Here is a 12,274-nt window from a genome sequence, read left to right on the forward strand (position 1 = left end):
CTATGAAGTTACCTTGGCAGTACTGACAATGTCTTGTTTGGGGGTTTTATAGGTGATAAAATGGATAGAAACTAGGGTGTAGACCTGGAAAGGACAATTCTGAGGACAGATTGGAGCTACTCACTTATAGCAGTAAAGCAAATAGATTTTAGCTCAAGTACCAGCTACAATTAAAAATCAGTGGGAAACTAGAAAGCTGAATGAGAAAGATTCTGAGATTATGTCTGGCTCAGTGGGAAGAAGTGATATGATTGACAGGCAATGCCAGTCACGGGTGTCAAACAAGGAAAAGCCACTATACGTAACAAGTATTTACCATTCTTGCTGAAGAACAAATCAATCTTCTGGATCCACCCAAATCCATTTTTCTGAGGGGGACCCTTTGATATATCCATATAGACTTCAAAGGGAACCATTTATATGTATTTTTTGATGCAAATAGAACTTCCTGAAATTATGCAGTCCTAACTTGCACAAACATACCTGGCCACCCTGCTCCTGTGATCCCACCTGGAAATGAAAACTGAGGCAGGAGATGATGGACTGAACAAGAGTGATGAGTCCTTAAAGGGTAGATGCATTCATACAAAGAGCTTCAAATGGAAACTGAAGAGCTCTTGCTCTTGATTCCACCTGCTTCTCCTGCATGAGCTGTTTAGACCATAGTGTATTTGAAGTTTCTGCCAAAAATGTATGTGGTGTGCTTTGTTCCTGATTTTGCCACCCAACTTGTCCTCCCCTTGTGTGGCATGATATTCAGAGTGGTTCTGAGGAGATGCCCTCCCGCCCTTGGTCTTGAAGGTTTGCTGCTGTGGAGAGGCATGTCTGAGTTAAGCCAAGCAGTGCATCTCACCCACGCTCTGTCCCTGGCCACAGGGCCTCAGTCAGAGCTGGAACTGCAGCCCAACCAGGCCCAAGGAAACTTGAGTCTAGGATTTCTTTTAAAGTCTAGGAGTGGGTTTCACTTTTCCCATTAGATATGTGTATAGAAGAATGGAGCTTCAAGAAGTTTTGGCAGTAATTTGGGGGACTATGAAGGGAACTCCTATTTGAAAATTGTGTTCTTCCCAAATAACATAATCCACAATAAGACCGCTATTTTCTGGACCACTACTTGAACTCTGCATTAGGCTTCACCTGAAGCCAGACATGCTCCAGCCAAGGGCCAATGCATTCCTTTGACTTAAGCAGTTTGGGACATGGTTTCTGCTCAAATAATCCTAACTGAAAATTTACGAATTCCTGAGTCCAAAGAGTGAATTTCTACCTATGACCAAAACTGTTCTCGGTATCACTGAAAAGAGCCCAACAGAAATAGCAGGTCTGTAAGATGCTCAATATGCAAGACCCCAGATTCCACCTGCTTCTCCTGCACATGTAACTACACACACTGTGGCTGGTGTTGACATGCCACCAGAATTTCCCTTCCAAATGTCAGCATGGTCGCCACCCAGGGAGGCAGGCTGTGAATTTATTTCTTTCCATCAGAATGGTTTCTGGTACTCTGTTTTTGAAGACCTGCAGATCCAGTTTGCAAACCCCCACCCCCACCTCATGAGCACATTCTAAGTCAGAATTACAAGAAAACTTATTAGGTGTAAGGCATTACTACAAATGCTGGGGAATGAGCCAGATTAAAGAAAGTTCAGGACCTCAAAACATGTATAATTTAGAAGGAAAAAGAATAAGACAGGTGTCCAATTGATCCCTCATTCCCCTCCTGCTGGGTTATAAAGACAATCTTCAAATGCTAAGTGGTTTTCTAGACGAACTTTCAGGCTTATCACTCCTTTAACCCACTTTGAATCCTCAGGGACCCTCAAGTGAATACCTATGAGGCCCCTCTTCATAAGGACTGGCCCTCCCATCATCAATAGTCACCATGGAAGCCATCCCAGAGGGATGTGACTACCTCACCTTGACAAAGGTGCTTGTCCAGGGATAGTCGCCTACCCAAGACAAACCAATCATAGAACCCATTGCCCAGACATAGTTGATCAGTGTGTGAGCCCTTCCAGGTTTGAATTTACACAAACTTCCATGGGAGTTTGAGGAGAGGGCTGGTGAAAGGAAGCCGGGCTTCTATGACTCCTTGCATTCTAAGTTGCAAACACTGCAACTTTCTCTGCTCTTGTTTTTCAACATATAAACCAGAGTAAGAGAGGGTTTCATCCTGTAGAATGAAAAGAAGACAGACACAGACGTGGTATGTGAGGAGTTTTCCAGAGAGCCTGGAGCCCCTGGTTCCAGTTGCTACTGAAGCCCAGATACATAACGGGTTTTGAACTGTCTGCTATACTCAGCTTACAATAAATTCTTATTTTAGCTTAAGCCCACTGAAGCTGTGTTCTATCATGTAGAACCAAGAATTCTTACACAAACGTAAGATCCTGAGAAGTCTTGTGCCTCTTATTGAGAGTCGCCCAGGCTCCAAAGACTAACTTCCCCATCCCCCAAGAAGAGCCGTCCAATGGTGAGCCCTGCTGGCTCACATGATCCTTACCCATCAATCAGACTAGCCCTGCTGGCTCACATGATCTTTACCCACCAATCAGACTAGCCCTGCTGACTCACTTGATCCTTACCCACCAATCAGACTAGCCCTGCTGGCTCATAGGATCCTTACCCACCAATCAGACTAGCCCTGCTGACTCACATGATCCTTATCTACCAATCAGAAAGCACCCCATGCCAACTATCAAACCGTTCAACCATTAAACTTTCTTAACTGTCAAACCACCCCCCCCCCCCGCTCTATAAATAGGCAGAGCTGTTCCTCAATAAACAGGCATTTTCTCCGATTTCTCCGAGGACTAGCCTTGTTCATTCTTTCACCTCTGGTTCCAGTTTAAATCTACCCATCCAGATTTAACTCTCTCCCTAATTCCTGCAGTCAGGAATTCATTGTTGGTTGTTAGCCTTGAGCTGTCTGCAACTTGATGCCTTCCATTTTCTCAGATCAGCCTTCCCCATCCTCATACTAGCCTGGAAAACTCGACTTCGTATTCCTATGAAGTGAATAGAATCAGATAAGAAACCATGACACTCTGCTGCAGACATGGAGCTGTGGTAGAACTGTGTCCACAGTGCATGGGAGTGTTGAGGAAGGAGCAACCAAATCATGCCACAAGAATAGGAAGTGGTCCATAAAGAACAGGAAGTGGTCCATAGGGACTTGACAAAACATTGAGAGCTGGGTAGGATTTTAATGGACAGAGAAGACTGGGATTATTAGAAAAGTAAATTGGAAGGAGCACATCTAGCAGAAGGAACAAAAAAGGGCAAAAAGATTTTGAAAAAATGGGTAAGCACACTTGAGTGGACCTCTACAAAATTTAAAATGGCTTCCATCTTGTTCCTACATTATTTAATAGACTTGGATCCATTGATTTGCCCTTTCTTTTTTTTAAAACTTTTTTAAAATTTATTTATTTTAATTAGGTATGATAGTTGAATGCATTTTGATTCATTGTATATAATTGCAGCACAACTTTTTATTTCTCTGGTTGTACACAATGTAGCGTCACACCACATTTGCAGTCATCTGTGAATCTAGGGTAATGATGTCCATGTCATTCCACCATCTTTCCTGCCCCCAGACCCCCTCCCCACTTCTCCCTCTCCTTTGCTCCATTAAAGCTCCTCTATTTTTCCCATGCCCCCCCACCATTATGAATCAGTATCCACTTAAAAGAGAGAACATTTGGCCTTTGGATTTTTGGGACTGGCTTACTTTGCTTAACATGATATTCTCCAGCTCCATCCATTTGCCTGCAAGTGCCATGATTTTATTCTCTTTTAATGCTGAGTAATATATATACCACAGTTTCTTTACCCATTCGTCTATTAAGGGGCATCTAGGTTGCTTCCACAGTTTAGCTATTATGAATTGAGCTGTTATAAACATTGATGTGGCTGTGTTACTATAGTATGCTAATTTTAAGTCCTTTGGGTATAGACTGAGGTGTGGGATAGCTGGGTCAAATAGTAGTTCCATTCCAAGTTTTCTAAGGAATCTCCGTACTGCTTTCCAGATTGGTTGCACCAATTTGCAGTCTCCCCAGGAATGTATGTGAGCCATCCTTATTGATTTGCCCTTTCAAAACAAATATTTTGGGGAGTGAGGGATAGTTAATTACCTACCTAGTGTTTTCAAAAGATCACATACCTAGAAAATATGAGAAAGTATAAATTGCCTATCACCCTTCCACCTGCTCAGACATGGTCTCAGCTAATAGTCACGCATCACTTAACAATAGGGATACATTGTGAGAAATGCAGTGGTAGACAATTGGGTTATTGTATCTACATCATACAGTGTGTTTATAAAGCCTGGATGGTAAAGCCTACTACATATCTGGTCTATGTGGTTTTGCCTATTTCTCCCAAGCTACAAACCTGCGCAGCATTTTTATGTACTGAATTCTAAGGGCAGTTGTAAAAAAAATGGTAAGCATTTGTGATCCAAACATATCTAAACATACAAAAGATAGAGCAAAAGTACTAGGCAGTGTTTCAGCTCCATCATAATCTTTGAGACTACCATCTAATCTTCAGTCCATCATCGACTTAGACAGCATTATGAGGCACAATAGACAGTATTTATGTATATATTCTTGCTGCCTCTTTTTAAGTTTTTAAATATTTACATATTATAAAAGTGTACTTAATTATTTGTATGTTTTGGCATTCTGACTTCTTTTTCAATTTACAATATGTTATGGACAGAATGTCATTAAATATGTGTTAACAGTATGATTTTACGTCTTTGGCATTTAAACGGCTGCATAGCATTCTCTGAATGGATGGACTAGACTGGATGTTTTAGCCAGTTCCTCATTGATGGACATTCAGGCTGCTACCAATTTGTGTGTGTGTGTGTGTGTGTGTGTGTGTGTGTGTGGTAGTGGGGTGGGGAGGGATTGCACATTGACTTTTGTATTAAAACTGTAAAACACAAATCTTGTACACTTGTTTACATGTTTTCTTAGCAATTTAGGTTCCATGGTCCCTATAAAATTTTCAGTTAAGCTACAAATATTAACCTGTTTCAGTGCACCTGTGTCATTAAAATATTCACAGAATTGAACACTTCAGACTTACAGGATTTTACAATAAATCCCAAGAAGGGGGATTGCTATGTAAAAGGGATGCATATTTTTAAGTCTTTTGATGCATTTTCTGAAAAACTCATTAGAAATGGGCTTATTTACCTCCTAACAATACAATATGAGACAAACAATTTCCCCTCTTTTCAGTCTTAGTTTTATTACTTTCTCTGCATAACAAGTTAAAAACCAGATAGCTTTGTTGAGTAATTTGCATTTATTTTATTACTATCCTATTTTATGTGATAATGGATCATCTGTATACTTTAAGAATTATTAGTTATTTTTCACACTTTATTTGAATGTTACTCATCTTTCGTATGTGATGTGTATTTAAATTCTCAATACCTATAATATTGATTTTCTATTCATTGTTTATGTTGAAAATATATTTTTAATATAGCCTTTGTGTGTTGTTTTTTTCCTTATTTTTTTAATTTTTAAAAATTGGTTCAGTTGTAGATGAACACAATGCCTTTATTTTATTTATTTTTATGTGGTGCTGAGGATCGAACCTAGTGGCTCATACACGCTAGGCTAGGCAAGCACTCTGCCATTGAGCTACAATTGCAGCCCCAGCCTTTCTGTTTCAACTTGGTAATGTGGGGGGTTTGCAACATAAGTTTTACATTTTTATTTATATTCATACTCTTTTTAAATGATTTCTTGTGGTTAGTGCCATAGTTAAAAAGAATTTCTCCAAGCCTAAAAAACCTAAAATTATCTTCCTATAAATTCCTACTTGAATGATTTTAATTTAAATTTTCAGTTAATCTGGAATTCTTATTTTGTGTAAGGTTGGAAGTCAAGCTCTAACTTCATCTTTTACAAATATTCAAAATCGATGCCATTTGTGAAGAATGGATATATCTGCTTTATCAATATATTAATTATCATGCACAGCAGGTCCTATTTAGATGGTCTTTTCTGTTCCAACAGTTTGCCAACCTGACCCTCTGCCAAAAACTCTGTTTTACCTCCAGTAAATTAAGCATTTTAATCCAGTAGGGCAATTCCCTCTACCTAACCTTCTCTTTTCTAAATTTTATGACCAGTTTTAGTATTTATTCTTCCAGAAGTGCTTTAGAGTAATTGTGTTAAGTTCCTTCCAAATCCTACTGGTATTTCCTATGGAATTGCATTAAACTAATAAATTGAATTGTAGGGCACTGACATTGGTACACTCTTTCTAGGACCATATGTCTTTTCGTTTATTCAAGTTCTCTTTTATGCATCTCAGTAAGGTTTTATCATTTTTTCATAAAGGTCCTATATGTTTCCGGATAAAATGATTTCTGGGTGCTACACATTTGGTTGCTGTTATGTTTTCTAGCAAGTTAACACTGGTAAATATCAAGCCACTGATACACACACACACACACACACACACACACACACGTACAACTGAACCATTCTGTTGGAATAGGAGCCAGGGAACTGATGAGCCCAGACCATAATAGTTCCCAAACCAGAGAGAGAGGTCTATTCTCTCACCTTTTCCTCCTGTCACACCCTCAATGACCAAACCCATCTGGAAGCTGATGACAGGAGACACTGGAGGGTTGGAGGTGACCCCCAGGCATACAGAGCAGCACAGGGAGTCCATAGACCAACTCATGATCTCTTCATTAGAACTATAAATTGCCTCTAAAATTACATCTGCTCTCAAAGAATGAGTGTTTGACTTGACCATGATAGTCACAGAATGTGCCCTGGTTTGAGAACAGTATCAAAAAGAGGAGGAAAAAGTAATTTTGATTCAATTACTTTTTAAGTAAATTGAAATAAGCTCAACAACTCCTATAAGGGGCACACGGAAGAAGGAAACCTGCCTACGGGTGAATTGGTACTATTTTTCAGTATGCACATTAACATAGAATTATTCACTAGGTACAATGTGTGTTACTCCAACAAACTCCTGAGAAATGGAAATCAAAGAGAGTTCAGTCTCTGGAACAGTCCTGCAAAACCTATTTCCCTTCTTTCTGCTTTAGAGCAATTGGTCACCTTCCTCAAAGGACAAAGTGGGAGTGGCAAGTGGAAGATCTTCTCAGAAGATGTGTCCCCCACTGATTTATCCAACACTGGCCACATAAGCCAAATAGAATCTCAGTGGGATCAAAACTTTAAAAAATAAAATTTAAAAAAACCTCTTCCTGAATATCAGTATAAACTGATGGCATCTGTTGTAGGATTTCAACCAGACACATCACCTTGAGAAAAATTCCAAATGCCTTCCTACAATCGTCTTGAGGATTTCTTGTTCATCTGATTTTTTTCTCAGCCCTTGAAGTAGATGCTAAAAGAATATTTGTGGTGACAAATAACTCAACTTTAAAATGGGCTAAATAGTAAACCTAGCTCCAGAGAAGATACACAGTTAGCCAACAAGCATATCAAAGATGCTAGATACCACCAATCATCAGAGAAATGCAAATCAAAAACCAGAAGATAGCACCTCATACCTGTTAGGGTGGTCATTATTTTTTTTAAAAAAAGGCAGAAAATAGCAAATGTTGGTGAGAATGTGGAGAAACTGGGGCACCTGTGGACTGTTGGTAGGATGGGCAAGTGGTAGCGCTATTATGAAAAACACTGTGTGGCTTCTTCAAAATTTTTTTTTAAATGAGCTACTATATGATCCAGCAGTCCCTCTCTGGGTACATGTCCAGAGAATTCAAAACAGGATCTCAAAGACATTCGTTGCAGCACTGCTCACAGCAGCCAAGCTGTAGAAGCAACCTGACTGTCTACTGATGGATGAATGAATAAAGAAAACTCCACAGGTACATTCGATAGCATATTATTCATCTTTTAAAAATAAGGGAATCCTGTCACATGATACAACATGGATGAACCCTGAGGACATTATGATAAATAAAAGAAGTCAATCACAAGAAAAGACCAACACCACCCGTGTCAGCTTTGCGTCACTGTGACCCTAACACCTGACAAGAACAACTTAGAGGAGGGAAAGTTTATTTGGGGTTCACAGTTTCAAAGTGCTCAGTCCATAGATGGCCGACTCCACTGCTCTGGACCCAAGGTGAGGCAGCACGTCATGGGGGAGGGGCCCAGTGGAGGACAGCTGCTCAGCCCATGGTGGAGTTAGGGAACAGAGAGGGAAAGGGGGAGGGGTGCAGAGAAGATGCACCCTCCCAGGGCACACCCCCAGTGACCCACCTCCTCTAGACATGCCCCACCTGCCCATAGTCACCACCCAATCAGTCTGTTCAAACCAGGATGGGCTGATTAAGTTAAGCCCTCACAATCCAATCATTCCATCTCTGAACATTCCTGCATTAACAGGAGCTTTGCGGGCACCTCGTATCCAAACCCTAACACTGCACAATTTCACTTCTATTAGGTACCCAGAGTAGTCACACTCACAGAACCAGAAAGTGGAACGGTGGTTCCCAGGGCCTGGGTTGGGGGGTACAAGTGGGCAGTTATTAATGAGCATAGTTTATCATGTAAACTGTTCTAGAGAACAGTTCTAGAGTTCTAGAGTTCTAGAGAACCGTCACAAGGCAATGTGGATATAGTTAACAATACTCTAACATGCACCCTAAAAAGAGTTAAAGGGGTAAATTTATGTGTTTTTTAACACAACTTGTTTTTTTAAAATAAAGGAATGCTTGAAGTGAGTTCAAATTGAATCCATCCAAGCAAACCAGACAGGTTAACTCCTGAGGCCTCCCACACTCCAAGGTCCCCTTGGGTGACATTTCCCAGTTGCCATATCCTATACACCTCCTCACTTAGTCAAGAGCACCGTGGATGTTTCTCTTGGGTTTGTGTCCCCCACACAATCTAACACGGTGCCTGTTAACAAAGCCATTTCTCAGTCAGTGTTTCTGAAATAAATAACAGAGCTGATGGAAAAGAACCTCAGTTTCCCCATTTGCAAAAGAGGAGTCGTGAGCACCTGCTGTTTTAACAGCCTGTGTTTTGGAGCAGCGTCTCCTGGTCCCTTTGCTGGTGGGAGGTGAGAATGTGGGGGATTTCCTTCCTCCCAAGCCGCCAGCCTGAGTCATCCAGGAGCCAGACACCATCGCTCTCGGACACAACATGTCAGGTAGCTGCTGGGAGCAGCGGGCCTATAAATCTGTGCCACATCCCCCCGCGGTTACCTAGGGAACACTGGGGCACAGCGAGGAAGGGGGGCTCTGCAGACAGAGAGGGCTCTGGCCAGTGTCCCAGCCCTCTCCCATGACAGCCTGGCAGGAGGGTCCCCCTCTCTACTATGGAGCCAGTGTCCTGTCTCCTGCAAGGGGCAAAGGAGGCCCCCAGCCAAGAGGATCTGAAAAGCTCCAAGGTCCCCAGACCAAACGTTCAAAGAGGCAAAGCATGGCACCAGGACCCAGGGTCTGGTTCTGCGTTTCAGAATTTAATCATCACACAGGCAATCGTGAGCAGATTCCCCTTCCTTCCACTCTCCGTGGGTGTGAAGATAAAATGAAACGTACATTAAACTGCTTGGCATGAGTCCTGACAGACAATAAGTGACTAATAGATATAGCTGTAGGTTCGATTCTTATTTTTGTTATTAGTAGCAGTGATAGTAGTAGACAAGTATCACCCTCACGGTAATGCCCCAAAGGGCATCCCATATTATCGGTGAGGAAACTGGACTCAGAGAAGTAACTGACTTGCTCAAAGTCCTTCAACTAAGAATTGGGTCCTCTGTAGTGGCCATCTAGCTACTTTAAAGGAAGATTATTCTGGTAACCCCCAGGGGAGTGTGTGGGAAGAATAACCCATATCTCCAGGCTCCATTCAGCCCCCTGTGCCCAGACAGGCTCCCCTCACTATAGTCACATGACCTGTGGATCACTCCCAGACCTTGCTTCACTTTACATCCCTCATCCTCAAATCCCACATCAGAGGGGTCCCTGGGCACTCATTGGCTCTGATTGGGTCATGCCCAACCCTGGAGCTAAAGGAGAGGATCAACCTGGGCCTCAGAGGCAGAGGACTCTGGGGACAGCAGCACTTACAAAGAATCTAAACAGAGGCACAAACAAAATATACTGATGCATGTGTGCATGTGTGTGTGTGTGTGTGTGTGTGTGCGTGTGTGTGAGCGCGCGTGCATGTAAAATCTAGAAAACATTGGGCCTAAATGTCAACAGCACTGGTCTCTCTAGGTAGAGGAATGAAGAATGATTTCTCTTTTGTTTCCATAATTTTGCTAGGCGCATAATTCACCTTAATAATCTTCTTAAAGCTACTTTCATTTGTTCTTAAATAATAAAAATAACATATAGTTATTTTACGTCCATTTATTTTCAAGACTATCAGGCTGGGCATCAATCTGGCTCTGAGTGGCCAAGTTCCTCTTCTGGCCTCAGTTTCCCTGCCTGTGAAACAAAGGAAGGGCCACGTGATCTCTACAGTCCCTTCCAGCTGTGATTCTGAATGACTCTTCCCCATCTACACTAGGAGAACTGCTTGAACTCAAAGAAAATAATTGTTTCTAAGTAGAAATCAATCCCGAACGTAAATGGGTACATTTGCCAAGTCGAAAAAGTTTCATTGCAAGTCAAATGTGCTTCCCAGAACCTCAAAGAGAGATTTCTCCTCAGTGGAGAACAACTAACCCACTCCAGCCCAGAAAAACATCTATCTCTTTCTCAGTGGGAGAAGAATTAGCATTATTGGACTTATGTTCAGGCCCAATATAGGAGGCGTTAAACACCAGTCTCATCTAAATTCATAGCACTGCCACCATCATTGTTTGTCCAGTAACAAAATACTAAATCTCCAAAAGTGCTATTTAACTGGCACTCCATTAATGAATATGAATCTGTGACTCACCTCTCCATAAAACCCTCAAGGGGGAGAAATGATCCTATTCATTCTCATATGCCCCTCAAACCAAAACGTGGTCTCAATAAATATCTGCCGCTTCCTTGGGACCCTTCTCCTACCATCAGTGCGGCTTGGGTTCCATAGAATCTGAGTGTGACCAGCTCATTGGATCACACATCTTTAATTAAGAAAAAATGATCTGGGTCCTATTAAAAGGGGAAGAAGAAGAGCCAACTGATGAGGTTGTTCTCCATCACTGGCAAGAATCCAGCCCTACAAGGGATTCCTACCACTCACAGGGCTTTTGGGAAATGGCATGTTGGATTGGTAGACTTTGACAGGGAACAGAAGGTTGGAAAGGTCACAATTTTTAGGAGTTGCCGGAGGCAACATGAAAGTGTTGGAATCTTGGAAAGGGGTTAGGGTTGAAAAGAAAGGAAAGTTGCAGAGAGGAGAATGGATTTGCAACGTCAAATTCCACTACAGAAATAGAAAGAGAATAGAGGTGAACAGACAGACAGACAGACACACACACACACACACACACACAGCCAACCTCCTCCTACACAGTTCAAACTCAGGAGGCCCTGGTTTCAGGGATGGGATGGACAGCCGGAATGGCAAAGGCTGGGCCAGAAACAAGAACAATAACTAAAAAAAAAAAAAAAAAAATCTACAAAGAGAGAGCCATAGAAAAACAAAAGTTTCACACATTTTGCTTTATTTTGAGTTTCAGTGAAGGCTGAGATCAACTTACTCTTTAATTCATTCATTCACTCACTCACGTAGTCAATATTTGTTCAGCCCTGACTGCCCGTCGGACACTGTCGCTAGGCCCTTGGACAAGCATTAAAAAAAAAAAAAAAAAGGCCACCCCTCCTCCCATGACACCTGGAGTCTAGGGAGAGAGAAAGACTGTAATCACAGCATCACGGGAGGGGCATGTAGCCACAAACCAAGGCACATACCACTATGATGGAGAGGGATGTGGTCATGTGAGAGCAGAGAACAACGGAGACTCCGCTCACCTGAGGAAGTGTGATGAATGGGCAGGCCCCGGGCCAGAGGTAAGCAGCAGAAAGCGGAGGCCAAAGCCATCTTTCATGGGCTCAGTGGAGGCAACACTGGTAGCACGGGCAATCAGAAACCTGGCTTCAAGACCCAGATCCTGCGGGAATCCTCGCTAGGGAGACGTTCGGTCAAGTCATTTGTGCTTTCTGGGCCTCCATTTGAACATCAATAAGATGGAGATGTTGGACCAAAATGATGTTTCTCAGAACGTGTCCCTGTTGCTCTTCTGCAGTAGAATTCTCTTGTACAAAATGTAAATTCTTGGACCCCACCTCAGAACT

The 12,274-nt window shown here is 42.1% G+C and overlaps 1 protein-coding gene across 1 annotated transcript in view; it reads left to right on the forward strand.

Annotated features, from left to right (window-relative positions):
• Positions 1–12,274, forward strand: part of Adra1b (adrenoceptor alpha 1B) — a 100,869-nt gene that overhangs the window by 31,461 nt on the left and 57,134 nt on the right. The gene's annotated exons all lie outside the window — the stretch shown is intronic.

This window comes from Ictidomys tridecemlineatus, chromosome 1 (assembly GCF_052094955.1).
Source record: "Ictidomys tridecemlineatus isolate mIctTri1 chromosome 1, mIctTri1.hap1, whole genome shotgun sequence".
Lineage (NCBI taxonomy): Eukaryota > Metazoa > Chordata > Mammalia > Rodentia > Sciuridae > Ictidomys > Ictidomys tridecemlineatus.